Source organism: Bufo gargarizans, chromosome 10, assembly GCF_014858855.1.
Source record: "Bufo gargarizans isolate SCDJY-AF-19 chromosome 10, ASM1485885v1, whole genome shotgun sequence".
NCBI lineage: Eukaryota > Metazoa > Chordata > Amphibia > Anura > Bufonidae > Bufo > Bufo gargarizans.
Window position 1 is genome coordinate 382997 of NC_058089.1, and position 18453 is coordinate 401449.

Below are 18453 nucleotides of genomic sequence, written 5' to 3' on the forward strand. Positions count from 1 at the left end.
CATGCTGCAGGCCACACTCCAAGCTCTGGGCTTTCCCAGGATCATCAGCCCAGCTCCCCTCCCCTCCACCTGGGTCAGAAGCCATGCCTCCTCCCTGCAGGGAGCTCAGCACCACACGTCTATCCTCTCCTATGGACAAGAATAGAACTACTATAATACTGCTCCTATGTACAAGAATATAACTACTATAATACTGCTCCTATGTACAAGAATATAACTACTATAATACTGCCTCCTATGTACAAGAATATAACTACTATAATACTGCTCCTATGTACAAGAATATAACTACTATAATACTGCCTCCTATGTACAAGAATATAACTACTATAATACTGCCTCCTATGTACAAGAATATAACTACTATAATACTGCTCCTATGTACAAGATATAACTACTATAATACTGCCTCCTATGTACAGAATATAACTACTATAATACTGCTCCTATGTACAAGAATATAACTGCTATAATACTGCTCCTATGTACAGGAATATAACTACTATAATACTGCTCCTATGTACACGAATATAACTACTATAATACTGCCTCCTATGGACAAGAATAGAAACTACTATAATACTGCTCCTATGTACAAGAATATAACTACTATAATACTGCTCCTAGGACAAGAATATAACTACTATAATACTGCTCCTATGGACAGGAAGATACCACTATAATACTGCCTCCTATGTACAAGAATATAACTACTATAATACTGCTCCATGTACAGGAATATAACTACTATAATACTGCCTCCTATGTACAAGAATATAACTACTATAATACTGCTCCTATGTACAAGATATAACTACTATAATACGCTCCTATGTACAGGAATATAATACTATAATATGCTCCTATGTTACAGGAATATAACTACTATAATACTGCTCCTATGTACAAGAATATTAACTACTATAATACTGCTCCTTGGACAGGAATATACCACTATAAAATACATGCCTCCTATGTACAAGAATATACTACTATAATACTGCTCCTAGTGTACAAGAATATAACTACTATAATACCTCTCCTATTTACAAGAATATACTACTATAATACTGCTCCTATGTACAGAGATATAACTACTATATACTGCTCCTATGTACAAGAATATAACTACTATAATACTGCCTCCTATGTACAGGAATATAACTACTATAATACTGCTCCTATGTACAAGAATATAACTACTATAATACTGCCTCCTATGTACAAGAATATAACTACTATAATACTGCCTCCTATGTACAAGAATATAACTACTATAATCTGCTCCTATGTACAAGAATATAACTACTAATACTGCCCCTATGTACAAGAATATAACTACTATAATACTGCTCCTATGTACAAGAATATAACTACTATAATACTGCTCCTATGTACATGAATATACTACTATAATACTGCCTGCCTATGTACAAGAATATAACTACTATAATACTGCCTCCTATGTACAAGAATATAACTACTATAATACTGCTCCTATGGACAAGAATATAACTGCTATAATACTGCTCCTATGTACAAGAATATAACTACTATAATACTGCTCCTATGGACAAGAATATAACTACTATAATACTGCTCCTATGTACAAGAATATAACTACTATAATACTGCTCCTATGTACAGGAATATAACTACTATAATACCGCTCCTATGTACAAGAATATAACTACTATAATACTGCCTCCTATGTACAAGAATATAACTACTATAATACTGCTCCTATGTACAAGAATATAACTACTATAATACTGCCTCCTATGTACAAGAATATAACTACTATAATACTGCCTCCTATGTACAGGAATATAACTACTATAATACTGCTCCTATGTACAAGAATATATCTACTATAATACTGCTCCTATGTACAAGAATATAACTACTATAATACTGCTCCTATGTACAAGAATATAACTACTATAATACTGCTCCTATGTACAAGAATATAACCAGGGGCGTAGCTAAAAGATCATGGGCCCTAGTGCAAGAGTTCAGCTTGGGCCCGCCTTCCCTCAGTGCTTGTTGGAAAGGGGCAGAGGAGCACGTAGCCTTCCTGCTGTCTGAGGCAAACATTGAAAGGGCACCCCTCATACCAAATTCTTGACCTAACCCCTTCCCTCCAGCCAGAGGTGTAAATTGACCAGCATACACTATGTGGCACAAGGGTCTTTGGGCCCCTCAGGCTCCTGGGCCCGGTAGCGACTGCTACCTCTGCACCCCCTATAGCTACGCCCCTGAATATAACTACTATAATACTGCTCCTATGTACAAGAATATAACTACTATAATACTGCTCCTATGTACAGGAATATAACTACTATAATACCGCTCCTATGTACAAGAATATAACTACTATAATACTGCTCCTATGTACAAGAATATAACTACTATAATACTGCCCCTATGTACAAGAATATAACTACTATAATACTGCTCCTATGTACAATAATATAACTACTATAATACTGCTCCTATGTACAAGAATATAACTACTATAATACTGCCTCCTATGTACAAGAATATAACTACTATAATACTGCCTCCTATGTACAAGAATATAACTACTATAATACTGCTCCTATGTACAAGAATATATCTGCTATAATACTACCTCCTATGTACAAGAATATAACTACTATAATACTGCCTCCTATGTACAAGAATATAACTACTATAATACTGCCTCCTATGTACAGGAATATAACTGCTATAATACTGCTCCTATGTACAAGAATATAACTACTATAATACTGCTCCTATGTACAGGCAGGGCCGGCCTTAGGTGTTCAGGCGCCCTGTGCGAGATAACCTTGTGGCGCCCCCCCCCCCCCCCAAAAAAAAAAAAACACTGCTTGTTGCTGGCATCATGGCATAGGCTGGCTGACTATCCAACCAAGTAGTTACCAGCCCTCACACCCCAAAGGCCGGTGTAATGTTATACTTCCCTAGTTCGTGAGATTTCCCTACCCTCGTCACTTCCGGTCGCACCGGACATGACGTGAGGAGGTGTGCCGCGCAGGCGCACAACGACAGGTTAGGGAAATTTCACAGCAGAGTGCGCATGCGCCAGGAGCCTCGCCGGCGGTTAGGGTAGGGAAAAACTATGGGCCAATGCGCAGGCGCAGTGATCGGATGGATGTTCTCAGCTGAACACCGGCCGACACTGCGCATGCATCGGGAGCCTCACCAGCGGTTAGGGAAGGGAAAAATTACGTACGGGCCAGTGCTTTTTCCCTACCCTAACCGCTGGTGAGGCTCCCAGCGCATGCGCAGTGTCGGCCGGTGTCCAGCTGAGAAAATTCGTTTCCAATGTAGTATTAATAACTAAACAATTAAATAATAACATATTGCATTGTCTACTTACCGCCAGGACAATTAGATGATCTGGACTCTGGCTGCAGTCTGGCTCTGGGGACTCCATTGTCACTCTCTTCCCCCCCCCCCCTCCCTCTCTTGTCACTCTTTCCCCCCCCCCCTTCCCTTGTCACTCTCATTATCCCCCCTCTCCCTTGTCACTCTCATTATTCCACCCGCCCTCCCTTGTCACGCTCATTATTCCCCCCCCCATCACTCTCATTATTTCCCCCCCCCATCACTCTCATTATTCCCCCCCCATCACTCTCATTATTTCCCCCCCCCATCACTCATTATTTCCCCCCCCATCACTCATTATTCCCCCCCATCACTCATTAGTTCCCCCCCCCATCACTCATTATTCCCCCCCCATCACTCTTATTTCCCCCCCCCATCACTCATTATTCCCCCCCCATCACTCATTATTCCCCCCCCCCATCACTCATTATTCCCCCCCCCCATCACTCATTATTCCCCCCCCCATCACTCATTATTCCCCCCCCCCATCACTCATTATTCCCCCCCCCCATCACTCATTATTCCCCCCCCCCCATCACTCATTATTCCCCCCCCCATCACTCATTAGTCCCCCCCCCCATCACTCATTATTCCCCCCCCCCATCACTCATTATTCCCCCCCCCCATCACTCATTATTCCCCCCCCCATCACTCATTATTCCCCCCCCCCATCACTCATTATTCCCCCCCCCCATCACTCATTATTCCCCCCCATCACTCATTATTCCCCCCCCCCCATCACTCATTATTCCCCCCCCCCCATCACTCATTATTCCCCCCCCCATCACTCATTATTCCCCCCCCCCCATCACTCATTATTCCCCCCCCCCCATCACTCTCATTATTTCCCCCCCCCATCACTCTCATTATTTCCCCCCCATGTCACTCTCTTTCTTTCCCCCCCCCATGTCACTCTCTTTCTTTCCTCCCCCCTCCCCCCTTGTCACTCTCTTTCTTTCCTCCCCCCTTGTCACTCTCTTTCTTTCCTCCCCCCTCCCCCCTTGTCACTCTCTTCTACTCCCACCTCCACCTCTAGTGTAGCGTGGCCGAGCTCTGTTAGGTCCGCGGTACAGGAGCATTTGTTTCCTGTACCCGGCCGGACTGAAAGGAAGTGCACACTAAGTGAGCACTTCCTGTCAGTCCGGCCGGGTACAGGAAACAAAAGCTCCTGTACCGCGGACCTAACAGAGCTCGGCCACGCTACATTAACAGGCGCAGGATTCTTTAGAGCGGCAAGCGCTCAGCCTCAGCCACTCAGGCGGCGCAGAATGAGGGGCGCCGCCAGCCGCCCCCAACTTATATAAGTAACTTTTTTTTTTTTAAACCGCAACGGGCGCCGGGCGCCCCCTGCTGAATATAGGAGGAGGGGGGGGGGGGAGAAAACATAAGTGCCGCCTCGCCTGCCCATATTACATTGCGGGCTGTCGGCCGCCCGGCGCCCCTGTTGCTATGGCGCCCTGTGCGGCCGCACAGCCCGCACACCCCAAAGGCCGGCCCTGTGTACAGGAATATAACTACTATAATACTGCTCCTATGTACAAGAATATAACTACTATAATACTGCCTCCTATGTACAGGAATATAACTGCTATAATACTGCCTCCTATGTACAGGAATATAACTGCTATAATACTGCTCCTATGTACAAGAATATAACTACTATAACACTGCCTCCTATGTACAGGAATATAACTACTATAATACTGCTCCTATGTACAAGAATATAACTACTATAATACTGCCTCCTATGTACAGGAATATAACTACTATAATACTGCCTCCTATGTACAAGAATATAACTGCTATAATACTGCTCCTATGTACAAGAATATAACTACTATAATACTGCCTCCTATGTACAAGAATATAACTACTATAATACTGCCTCCTATATACAAGAATATAACTGCTATAATACTGCTCCTATGTAAAAGAATAGAACTACTATAATACTGCTCCTATGTACAAGAATATAACTGCTATAATACTGCTCCTATGTAAAAGAATAGAACTACTATAATACTGCTCCTATGTACAAGGATATAACTACTATAATACTGCTCCTATGTACAGGAATATAACTACTATAATACTGCCTCCTATGTACAGGAATATAACTACTATAATACTGCTCCTATGTACAAGAATATAACTACTATAATACTGCTCCTATGTACAAGAATATAACTACAATAATACTGCTCCTGTGTACAAGAATATAACTACTATAATACTGCTCCTATGTACAAGAATATAACTACTATAATACTGCTCCTATGTACAGGAATATAACTACTATAATACTGCTCCTATGTACAGGAATATAACTACTATAATACTGCCTCCTATGTACAGGAATATAACTGCTATAATACTGCCTCCTATGTACAGGAATATAACTGCTATAATACTGCCTCCTATGTACAAGAATATATCTACTATAATACTGCCTCCTATGTACAGGAATATAACTACTATAATACTGCTCCTATGTACAAGAATATAACTACTATAATACTGCCTCCTATGTACAAGAATATAACTACTATAATACTGCCTCCTATGTACAGGAATATAACTACTATAATACTGCTCCTATGTACAGGAATATAACTACTATAATACTGCCTCCTATGTACAGGAATATAACTGCTATAATACTGCCTCCTATGTACAGGAATATAACTGCTATAATACTGCCTCCTATGTACAAGAATATATCTACTATAATACTGCCTCCTATGTACAGGAATATAACTACTATAATACTGCTCCTATGTACAAGAATATAACTACTATAATACTGCCTCCTATGTACAAGAATATAACTACTATAATACTGCCTCCTATGTACAGGAATATAACTACTATAATACTGCTCCTATGTACAGGAATATAACTACTATAATACTGCCTCCTATGTACAGGAATATAACTACTATAATACTGCTCCTATGTACAAGAATGTAACTACTATAATACTGCTCCTAGCTGTGAGGACGTGTGTAGGTGGTTCTCCTCATGTCTGGAGCTAGCCCAGGGAAGGGCCTCCCTGGGCGGGGAACTTCCCCAAGCAAGGCCCAGGCTTCCAGGCCTCCACTGGGAGGAAACTCCCAGGCTCTTTCCAGTATGGATACAAGTCCAAAAGTGAATCCTGTGACAAGGAATGGCCAGAATGGAAGAAACACCAGTGCATTAAGTGCAAGTAAGAAAGATGGAGCAACAGTTGTGGTTCCAGAAAGAAAGAAGGATTCAGCCGCAGTGAGTACAGCTAAGGCTACTTTCACACTAGCGTTCAGAACGGATCCGTCTGCATTAAAATGGCAAAAAAAAAGCCAAGTGTGAAAGCAGCCTGAGCGGATCCGATCATATTAATGCAGACGGAGGCTCCGTTCAGTACGGATCCGTCTGCATTAATAACTTAGAAAAAATTCTAAGTGTGAAAGCAGCCTGAGCGGATCCGTTCAGACTTTCAATGTAAAGTCAATGGGGGACGGATCCGCTTGAAGATTGAGCCATATGGTGTCATCTTCAAACGGATCCGTCCCCATTGACTTACATTGTAAGTCTGGACGGATCCGCACGCCTCCGCACGGCCAGGCGGACACCCGAACGCTGCAAGCAGCGTTCAGCTGTCCGCCTGTCCGTGCGGAGGCGAGCGGAGCGGAGGCTGAACGCCGCTAGACTGATGCAGTCTGAGCGGATCCGCTCCATTCAGACTGCATCAGGGCTGGACGGAGGCGTTCGGGTCCGCTCGTGAGCCCCTTCAAACGGAGCTCACGAGCGGACCGACGAACGCTAGTGTGAAAGTAGCCTAAGAGATGTGATGTGAAGCAGACCTCCAGCCCAGGCCTGCAGCGTCCAGTGCAGCATAGTGACCCCCAAAAGGTATCTTCTGTGAGAAGTGGCAATCCCAACCTGCAGGCTGCACAGGAGGTGAGACAGGGCGCAGCACATGCGTCAGGTGTGCAGCTCACCCCTCCAGCACACAGGCAGCGGAGGACATCTCTGGAGAGGCTGACATTACAGCAGAACCTGCAGCAGTGTGAGGTGGTGACCATGGCACGCTTAGGCCGCACCAGGTCTCAGTCTGGAGGTGGCAGCAGCAAAAATGCTGAAGGATCTGTGGCTGTGGCACAAGAGAGATCTGCAGAGAAATCTGATGGAGGCTCCAGGTCTGCTGATTTCAAACAGCCTGAGAAGCTGCCCAAGACTGGATCCCAAACGAGAGAGACCCGTGCACCTGAGCTGCAGCTAGCAGAGGAGATCCCTGCCCTGGTGAGGAACATGGAGGAGCTGATGGGACACAAACAGATGCTGCAAATGGAGATTGACTGTATGTACAGGCTAAAGACTGTGAACCCAAACTGTGCAGCCGTGTACGACCGTAAGCTACACTCACTCAGCTTGGAACTTGGTGACCTGGTGAAGCAGATGGACATTGTCCTGGACAGGATGGGACCACTTGCCGAGTCCTATAGGAACCAGGAGCGTTTTGCCAGCCAAGGCCCAGCGGGCGACAAGACCTGTGCTGCAAGCCGCAAAGTTTTTCTTTAAAAAAGGAGAGATTTATAAACAGGACAGTTTGCAACAGCGGCCACAAGGATCTGCAGCTATCCCTGAGGAGACACATGGACCTCAGACACCAGCACTACAAGTCCCAGGAGGCACAGTGCAGCAGGACAATGGACATCTACCCGTACATCCAGGTGATGGGGTGGCAGAGCAGATCTCTACTGCTGGGGCAGAGACTGGGGGTGATGGTGGACATGTACCTGAGGGGTCAGTGTCTGGGGGGAATGTACAGTCTGTATGGGAGATATCTGAGGATGGCATAGAGGTGGACGGGCTGGAGGAATCTCCACAGAGTAATGAGGGCGATTTTCCACCTTTACCCTCAAGCACAGAAGGTGTGAGTAACCCCCCTAGTGCAGACACCCCCCCAATAAGTCAGGGCCCTGAACCCCGCCAGGTCCCCCCCAGTAATGCCTGGAGCCGTGGTGCTCCATCCTTGTCCTCCGGCGCTCACTATACAGGTCAAACCTTTAAAAGGAGGAATGTAGTGAGGTTTAAACATCGAGGCGCCAAAGAAGACCTCCCAGATCGGAGGCTTGTGGTCCGAGAACTCCTGTGTCGCCAGATGGGGTTTGTGCCAGCGGACATCTTGGCAGTTATTAATCTACCAGATAGACAGGGCTATGACGTCAGCTTTAAGGTCATGTCTAATCTGGATAGATTTTGGGCTAATTTCCCCAGGTTCAGAGACACTGACGATTGGAGTAAATTTATTTTTATTCCAATATCCAAGCCAGATACCGTCACGGTTAATATCCTGTTCTGGAATGAAGCCGTCCCTCCCCAGGACATTGTGGTGGGGCTCAGGAGGCACTGTGACATGGTCTCTGATCTCACCAAGAACCGAGATGATGATGGTATCTGGACTGGAGGGTGGAAGGTCTTGGTGAAGCTGCGCCAGCATAATAATGTCACGTGGCATCTACCAAACTCCTTCTTCATTGGGAGAGAGAAAGGCGTCTGCTTCTACCCAGGTCAGTCCAGGAAGGGTTAAATGTGGCAGAGCCGGTCATGTCGCGAGTGTGTGCACTGTGGTCAAGTGCAATCTGTGCAGTGAGGTCGGCCACATAAGTGCAAACTGTCAGAACATCAGATGTAATCTATGTGGTGCGATGGGTCACCCTCACAGAGATTGTCCGGACGCATGGCACAATGTCTGTAAGGAGCTTCCTGATGAGGAATTGTTAGAGGCAGATGCTGTAGAGGAGGAGGCCTTAATGTCAGGGTCCATTCTGACCACACAAGAAGTCCAGCAGGGATCAGGTACTGCAGCTCCTGAACATGAGGTCCCAGATACTGCACAGGGGAGTATGGAGGTTGTCCCTGAGGGCCAGCAGCAGTCAGAGGTAGCCTCTTCTTCATCACCAGCAGTATTTGAGGAAAGTAAGAGCAACAAGAGGAGGAAAAAAGACAAGTCCTCCCGTAAGCCTGAGGGTGAGTACAGCATGGCCGAGAGTGTCAGGAAGAAAGTCCATAAGGGGTCAGAGGTTATGGCCATATCCAACAGGTATGAAGTCCTGTCAGAGTCTGAGGGAGATTATGAGAAAGAACTGAAGAAAATAGATGATGAATGTGAAGGGGACACTGAGGATCCCCCGACCAAAAGGAAACCCTATGCTGTAGAGTCCCAGGTAGAATCAGACATGGAGACAGGTGGTAAGCAGGGTGACTCCGACCTATAATGATGGGTATTACCTCGCTGCTCCTCCTTTTGTGTTGTGTAATGATGGCCGGGTTCTCTTTAAAAGTGCTTTCCAGCAATGTGAACAGTATTAAAGTAAGAAAGACAAGGCACATAGTGTATGACCACCTGGGATCTATTGATGCAGATGTCATCTTCTTACAGGAGACGCGTCTGACCACATCAGGACTTCTACGTGAGGCTGAGGGGGAATGGAGGTCGGGTCCTTCTTTCTGGTCACTGGCTGTGGAGCCTTATGCCGGGGTTGCTATATTGTTCACCACCAATGATGTGACTGTACACAGACTGACAGAAGTTATTATGGGTCGGTGTCTGGTCCTGGAGGTCACAATCCATGGTAGACGACTCCGGCTCATTAATATCTATGGTCCACAGTCAGTGGCGGAAAGGGTCCAGTTTTTTAATGAGGTTAAGCCGTATCTTTTTACCTCTGTCCCAGTGGTGTTGGCTGGAGATTTCAATGTCACTAGGACATCGGGTGACAGATCCTCTGGCCGAGCAGTGACCAGGGACTCCAAGGTCCTAAATAGCATGATCCAGCAGGCAGGCCTCAGCGATGTGTTCACACAGGGTGGTAGGAAGCCAAAATTTACATACTCCTGTGCGGACAGAAGTAGTCGCATCGATATGGCTTTTGTACACCCTACAGAAGTGGTTAGTGGGATGTGTGAGGAAATTGTCCCTTTCTCTGATCACTTGGCCTTGTCATTCTGTTTGGGATCCATGAAGCGTCCAGATGTTGGTAGAGGGCTATGGAGACTTAACTCCAGTCTCCTGGAGGATCCTCATGCCCAGGATTGTGTCCACTTTCTTTTTCAGCAACAACTAGAGAGGGTGGACTTTTATGATAGTATTGCTGACTGGTGGGAGGACGTCAAGGAGGAGATCAGATCCCTCTTGAGGAGACTGTCATTTAAGAAGGGGAAGAGTAAGTACAGCCAGTATCTCAAGCTGCGGAAAGAATTGGAGTCACTGTATTCGGCAGATGGGGGGGACCAGCAAAAGATAAACCGACTGAAATCTGAGATAAGGCAGTATCAGTACAGCAGGTACACCTCCCTGGTTCTGGAACGAGATTATGGTTCCTTAGGGTCACCTGATCCCTTTGAGAACTGCCGGGAGCGTGTAGTAAACAAGGTGGTCACAGGTCTCACTGACTCCCAGGGTGTTTTGCAGGAATCTCGGGAGGGTATCCTGGGGGTGGTGAGATCTTACTATACTGACTTATTTCAGAAGAAGGTTTTGAATAAAGAGAAGATGACACAATTCTTGGAGGCAACTCCAGGCCCTGATACTAATGATTTGGACTTTTCTCCTTTAACAGCAGAATTAACGGTGGAGGAGGTTAAAGTGGCCATTGATAAATTACATCTGAAGAAGGCACCAGGTCCGGACGGTATTACCACAGAATTCTATAAGAAATTCAGAGACCACTTGGCTCCAATCCTCGTGGACGTATAAAAATTGTCTAGAAAATCACCTGATGCCTCCGTCCATGAGGGTGTCATCGCTGATTCTGCTTTCTAAAGGTAAGGAGCCTAGTGACATCAAGAACTGGAGGCCGATTGTCCTCTTGAATGTCGACAGGAAAATTCTGGCAAAGATCCTTTTTTCTGGATTAGTCTGTTTGTCCCGGGCACTGTTGGCAGGCTGTCAGTTCGGCACAGTGAAAGGGCGGAACATCTCTGGAGCAGTCATCTCGATAAGGGAGATGTTTGAGAGATGTAAAGCTCTGAGGTGTGGGAGATATGTTGTTGGTCTTGACCAGGCTAAAGCCTTCGACAGAGTAGACCACGAGTATCTATGGGCCACTTTGTCAAAGTACGGTATTCCGGGACAATTTATTGATTGGCTGAAAACCTTGTAGAGAGAGGCAGAGAGCTTTCCTCTGGTCAATGGTTGGCAGGGTGGCACGTTCAGGGTTGAGGCAGGGGTGAGACAGGGTTGCCCGTTGAGTCCACTGCTGTATGTGTTTGCCTTAGACCCGTTCCTGAGGTCGCTGCAGGAGTGTGATTTTCGGGGGGTACCGGTCCCCCACTGCTTGCCTCTGAGTGTTGTTGCCTATGCGGATGATGTGACAGTGGTGATATCTGAGCCTCGTGAGGTGCAGATGTTGTCGGCAGCCATCAGAAGCTACTCGGAGGCCTCAGGGTCTCTGGTCAACCTTGAGAAGAGTCAAGCTTTCTGGACACTGGATTCTGATCCAGACTTTGACCTGCCACAATTCGCGAAAGCCTCCACCTGTATTAAGATCTTAGGGGTTAAATTTGGGAGGGACGATAACGCCAGGATAAATTGGGAGGAGAAGTTGGAAGCCGGAAATGCAAAGGTTCAGCGATGGAAGAACTGGAGGCTGACCTATAGAGAAAGGGTTAAAATGCTGAAGACTTACCTGGTCCCTGTCTTCTTGTATATCTCTGTTGTTTTTCCTTTGCCAGAATCTTTCTCGGCTAGGCTCTTTAGCCTGTTCTTCCAGCTTCTTTGGGGGAACAGGTTAAACCCAGTAAAAAGAGGGATCACCTACCTGCAGAGGAGAGAGGGTGGGCTGGATATGTTAAATCCAAGGGTGTTCTTTGACTCCTTGTTCCTAAAAGTCAATTTTGGTGACCTGGACTCAGAGAATGGCTCCCTGTGGGTGAACAGTGTCAGGGACTGGATATTGCCTTTTGCAGAGTCTTGGGTGCGAGGCGGCAGTCTCAAGAGGGGTCGATGGACGAGTGACTACCTCCCCCAGTACCTGAACTATGGTCTCCGATGCTTGAGAAACTGGTGGATTGATAAAGGGTGTATTGAGAGTAAGACCAGGAAAGAGCTGTACCTGACCATATGTAGGACTTTCTTTTATATACAGCCCGCATTAAAAGACTGTACAACAGTAACCTTAAAAGAAAGTCTGAGGTTTCTTAATGGAGTCAGGCTCCCTGCAAATTTTTTTGACATAGCCTGGCTGTCCTTGCAGGGAAAGCTTTATGTTAAGGGGGATCTAAAACATCTGAGTGTCTCAGAGCGTAAGTGTCCCTTAGGATGTCAACAGGAGGAGACAATGGCACATTTTATATCTGAGTGCGAGGAAGGGCAGAGAATATGGCAGGAGGTATCCTCCAGGTTAAAGATCCCTAGACTGCGGCGTCTTACATACCCAGACATCATCTATGGGGTACCAGCCAGTATACCTGACATTGACCGGGGGACCATGTACCTGATTATAACAGTCATTAAATACTACCACTGGCATACTAGAACGAAAGTGTCCGTACATAGCGAGCCGTTCCATCACAGGCAAGCGGTGACCCTGATCCTGTCAGAGCTGAGGTGGATGAAGAGCTTAGGCTAGTTTCACACTAGCGTTCGGCTGTCCGCTCGTGAGCTCCGTTTGAAGGAGCTCACGAGCGGACCCGAACGCTTCCGTCCAGCCCTGATGCAGTCTGAATGGATGTGGATCCGCTCAGACTGCATCAGTCTGGCGGCATTCAGCCTCCGCTCCACTCATCAGGCGGACAGCTGAATGCTGCTTGCAGCCTGGCCGTGCAGAGGCGTGCGGATCCGTCCAGACTTACAATGTAAGTCAATGGGGACGGATCCGTTTGAAGATGACACAATATGGCTCAATCTTCAAACGGATCCGTCCCCCATTGACTTTCAATGTAAAAGTCTGGACGGATCCGTCTGAGGCTAATTTCACACTTGGCTTTTTTTTGCCAATATAATGCAGACGGATCCGATCGAACGCTAGTGTGAAAGTCGCCTTAGAATGTAGGAAAAAGGAGAGAAACAGGGTGTTATGGAGGAAGGTACATACGGTGGATGTGGACTGATCCTCATAATGGAATTGTGTTTATTACTGATCTATTTACTTTATTCTCCTTTAACAGCAATGGACTATTGTTAGGTTAAAGTTATCACCATTATTATTATTTATACTGTAGGATATGTATGATTTCTGGTAAATGACCATTGTTTCTGTTCATTCAGATTGAATGTATTGTTATGTTTGTTTATACTAATAAAAATTGCCTCCTATGTACAAGAATATAACTACTATAATACTGCTCCTATGTACAAGAATATAACTACTATAATACTGCCTCCTATGTACAAGAATATAACTACTATAATACTGCTCCTATGTACAGGAATATAACTACTATAATACTGCTCCTATGTACAGGAATATAACTACTATAATACTGCTCCTATGTACAAGAATATAACTGCTATAATACTGCCTCCTATGTACAAGAATATAACTACTATAATACTACCTCCTATGTACAAGAATATAACTACTATAATACTGCTCCTATGTACAAGAATATAACTACTATAATACTGCTCCTATGTACAGGAATATAACTGCTATAATACTGCCTCCTATGTACAAGAATATAACTACTATAATACTGCCTCCTATGTACAAGAATATAACTACTATAATACTGCCTCCTATGTACAGGAATATAACTACTATAATACTGCCCCCTATGTACAAGAATATAACTACTATAATACTGCTCCTATGTACAAGAATATAACTACTATAATACTGCTCCTATGTACAGGAATATAACTACTATAATACTGCTCCTATGTACAAGAATATAACTGCTATAATACTGCCTCCTATGTACAAGAATATAACTACTATAATACTACCTCCTATGTACAAGAATATAACTACTATAATACTGCTCCTATGTACAGGAATATAACTACTATAATACTGCTCCTATGTACAGGAATATAACTACTATAATACTACCTCCTATGTACAAGAATATAACTGCTATAATACTACCTCCTATGTACAAGAATATAACTGCTATAATACTGCCTCCTATGTACACAAATATAACTACTATAATATTGCTCCTATGTACAGGAATATAACTACTATAATACTGCTCCTATATACAAGAATATAACTACTATAATACTGCTCCTATATACAAGAATATAACTACTATAATACTGCTCCTATATACAAGAATATAACTACTATAATACTGCCTCCTATGTACAAGAATATAACTACTATAATACTGCCTCCTATGTACAAGAATATAACTGCTATAATACTGCTCATCAGAGATGTGTAGCTGCGGAGATCCCCTTTATATTCCGCTGTTGGTGACTTCGCTCCTTGTTACTACGGTAACATTGCAGACGTCTCGGTGTTTGGATTAGACATAGCTTAGTGATTGCGGTGTTATGATTCCAGAATTCTCCTTTATATGAAGTATTTCATATGTTTATTTTTCGGGGGCGTCGCTCCTTTGATGCATCAATCATTAAACACGTATTATGCTGCGTCGGGTACGCCGTGTGGCGGGCAGTGTGTACGGAGATTCGTCACAGGGAATATGTGGACAGATCCGTGTTTGGCAGACAGAGCCACCATGAATAGAACACGAGAAGAACAGTTGTGACTGACAGTTACACAGGCGCAGGAGGCATCATCTGAATGTAAACCATGAAAGTCAATATTCACTGACTGCAAGCAAAAAAGTAAATATGAACTGTCGTTATCCAGTCTCACGTGGTGGATGTGTTGTTACAGTGTGTCGGTTATCCAGTCTCACGTGGTGGATGTGTTGTTACATTGTGTCGGTGTAGGTTATCCAGTCTCACGTGGTGGATGTGTTGTTACATTGTGTCGGTGTAGGTTATCCAGTCTCACGTGGTGGATGTGTTGTTAAAGTGTGTCGGTGTAGCTTATCCAGTCTCACGTGGTGGATGTGTTGTTACAGTGTGTCGGTGTAGGTTATCCAGTCTCACGTGGTGGATGTGTTGTTACAGTGTGTCGGTGTAGGTTACCCAGTCTCACGTGGTGGATGTGTTGTTACAGTGTGTCGGTGTAGGTTACCCAGTCTCACGTGGTGGATGTGTTGTTACAGTGTGTCGGTGTAGGTTATCCAGTCTCACGTGGTGGATGTGTTGTTACAGTGTGTCGGTGAAGGTTATCCAGTCTCACGTGGTGGATGTGTTGTTACAGTGTGTCGGTGTAGGTTATCCAGTCTCACGTGGTGGATGTGTTGTTACAGTGTGTCGGTGTAGGTTTTCCAGCCATTAGAATGACACCTCGGCTGTGAGAAGTATTAGGTCTGTACAGGTTTTCATCCTCTGACTGTGGGTAAGAAAGTTTATGTTCACTGACAGCAAACAGAGATCTTGAAAGGGTGAGGAATTTAAACAAGTAGGACATTTTTCAAAGTGTTTACGACTTTATAAAAAAATTTGCAATTTATGGTGTGCGCCAAATTCGTGAAAAATGTGTAAGCATTCTCTTCTCTCGCTGCGTTATGGTGAGACTGTGGGCAGGGCTGCGCGGGGGGGGGCGTGGCCTCTTACTACTATTTATCCGTGGACTACCACTCTGGAGCCTAGAAGTGTCTGTGGAGTACAGATGCCACGTGGAGGGCAAAAAACTGACACGCGCCAACCACGGATCCTTCCCCACTGACCATCTTGCCTCGGCTGTCATTGTGGACACATCAGAGCGGCTGAAGTCCTAGTACATCTGCCCCAGAGTCTGCAGCGGTAATGACCCCGACCGCAGAGATCCGTAGATCAATGATCCGATTTTCCTGATTGTGATAACGAAGGAAAAGTCGGAATATTTTCTCCATTTATGGACGGACCCCCAGGATGCCCCCTGCAAGATCCGGGACGCTCCCCCCGGACGCTGCAAGGCAAAAAATAAATATCACATCCTTGTAATCCTGCTCTGGGTGAAGGTCGGCCCCCGGGGGCCACCATTGTGGTCATCCTGCTAAATCAAGCCGAGTTCACAGTCCATACAGCGAGCACCGTGGGAACAGAGGCGGCAGTCCGGGGATCGGGGCGGATGAATGAGCGCGAACATGACGAATGGCGAGGACAGAAATAGACACGGGAAAAACGCTGCTAATTCATAAAACCTGCCCCTATGTACAGAGGTAGCAGAGCCGAGATTGTCAGGAGCACGGTGCTTTTACATAGGACTGCAGATAATCGTAGAGTTATCACTGACATCACTGTGCTATCTGTGGTGTTACATAGGACTGCAGGTGACATCTACTACATTATCTGTACTCAGAGAGTTATCATTGTGTTATCTGTAGTGTTACATAGGACTGCAGGTGACATCTACTACATTATCTGTACTCGGAGAGTTATCATTGTGTTATCTGTGGTGTTACATAGGACTGCAGGTGACATCTACTACATTATCTGTACTCAGAGAGATATCACTGTGCTATCTGTGGTGTTACATAGGACTGCAGGTGACATCTACTACATTATCTGTACTCAGAGAGTTATCTCTGTGTTATCTGTGGTGTTACATAGGACTGCAGGTGACATCTACATTATCTGTACTCGGAGAGATATCACTGTGTTATCTGTGGTGTTACATAGGACTGCAGGTGACATCTACATTATCTGTACTCGGAGAGATATCACTGTGTTATCTGTGGTGTTACATAGGACTGCAGGTGACATCTACATTATCTGTACTCGGAGAGATATCACTGTGCTATCTGTGGTGTTACATAGGACTGCAGGTGACATCTACTACATTATCTGTACTCAGAGTCAGTAGGGTTAATACTGGCGCGGTGATGCTCGGTATCCTGGAGATATGGTACGATTGCCTTGGATGGTGCCCAGAGAAGCAGAACATCTGGACCTTGAGTGGTGCTACACCAGGAGGTCAGACAGTGGTACACTATGTATATGGCACCATGGAAGTATGCAGTGCCATCTAATAGAACCATTCATCGTGCAGATACCGCTGCAGTGCCCCCATAGTGTGTACAGGGCGCAGGTACGGACCCCCAGCTCCTGGCCTGATACATAGTGGAGAACTGCCCAGCAGCCTGACAACCGCCGCGCAGGTCTCCCAGATAACGCTGCAGTGCCCCCATAGTGTGTACAGGGCTCAGGTACTGACCCCCAGCTCCTGGCCTGATACATAGTGGAGAACTGCCCAGCAGCCTGACAACCGCCGCGCAGGTCTCCCAGATAACGCTGCAGTGCCCCCATAGTGTGTACAGCGCGCAGGTACTGACCCCCAGCTCCTGGCCTGATACATAGTGGAGAACTGTCCAGCAGCCTGACAACCGCCGCGCAGGTCTCCCAGATAGCGCTGCAGTGCCCCCATAGTGTGTACAGGGCGCAGGTACGGACCCCCAGCTCCTGGCCTGATACATAGTGGAGAACTGCCCAGCAGCCTGACAACCGCCGCGCAGGTCTCCCAGATAACGCTGCAGTGCCCCCATAGTGTGTACAGGGCGCAGGTACGGACCCCCAGCTCCTGGCCTGATACATAGTGGAGAACTGCCCAGCAGCCTGACAACCGCCGCGCAGGTCTCCCAGATAACGCTGCAGTGCCCCCATAGTGTGTACAGGGCGCAGGTACGGACCCCCAGCTCCTGGCCTGATACATAGTGGAGAACTGCCCAGCAGCCTGACAACCGCCGCGCAGGTCTCCCAGATACCGCTGCAGTGCCCCCATAGTGTGTACAGGGCGCAGGTACGGACCCCCAGCTCCTGGCCTGATACATAGTGGGGAACTGCCCAGCAGCCTGACAACCGCCGCGCAGGTCTCCCAGATAACGTTGCAGTGCCCCCATAGTGTGTACAGGGCGCAGGTACTGACCCCCAGCTCCTGGCCTGATACATAGTGGAGAACTGTCCAGCAGCCTGACAACCGCCGCGCAGGTCTCCCAGATAACGCTGCAGTGCCCCCATAGTGTGTACAGGGCGCAGGTACTGACCCCCAGCTCCTGGCCTGATACATA

General features: G+C 46.0%; 1 protein-coding gene across 2 annotated transcripts in view; it reads left to right on the forward strand.

The window, feature by feature from the left end:
* Window positions 1-11006: 11006 nt before the first annotated feature.
* IRAG1 (inositol 1,4,5-triphosphate receptor associated 1) overlaps window positions 11007-18453 on the forward strand; it is a 103318-nt gene continuing 95871 nt past the window's right edge. For both annotated transcript variants that reach the window (XM_044271028.1, XM_044271029.1), the window contains exon 1: window positions 11007-11202. The gene's annotated coding sequence lies outside the window, so the exon portion shown is untranslated. The remainder of the gene's footprint in view (window positions 11203-18453) is intronic.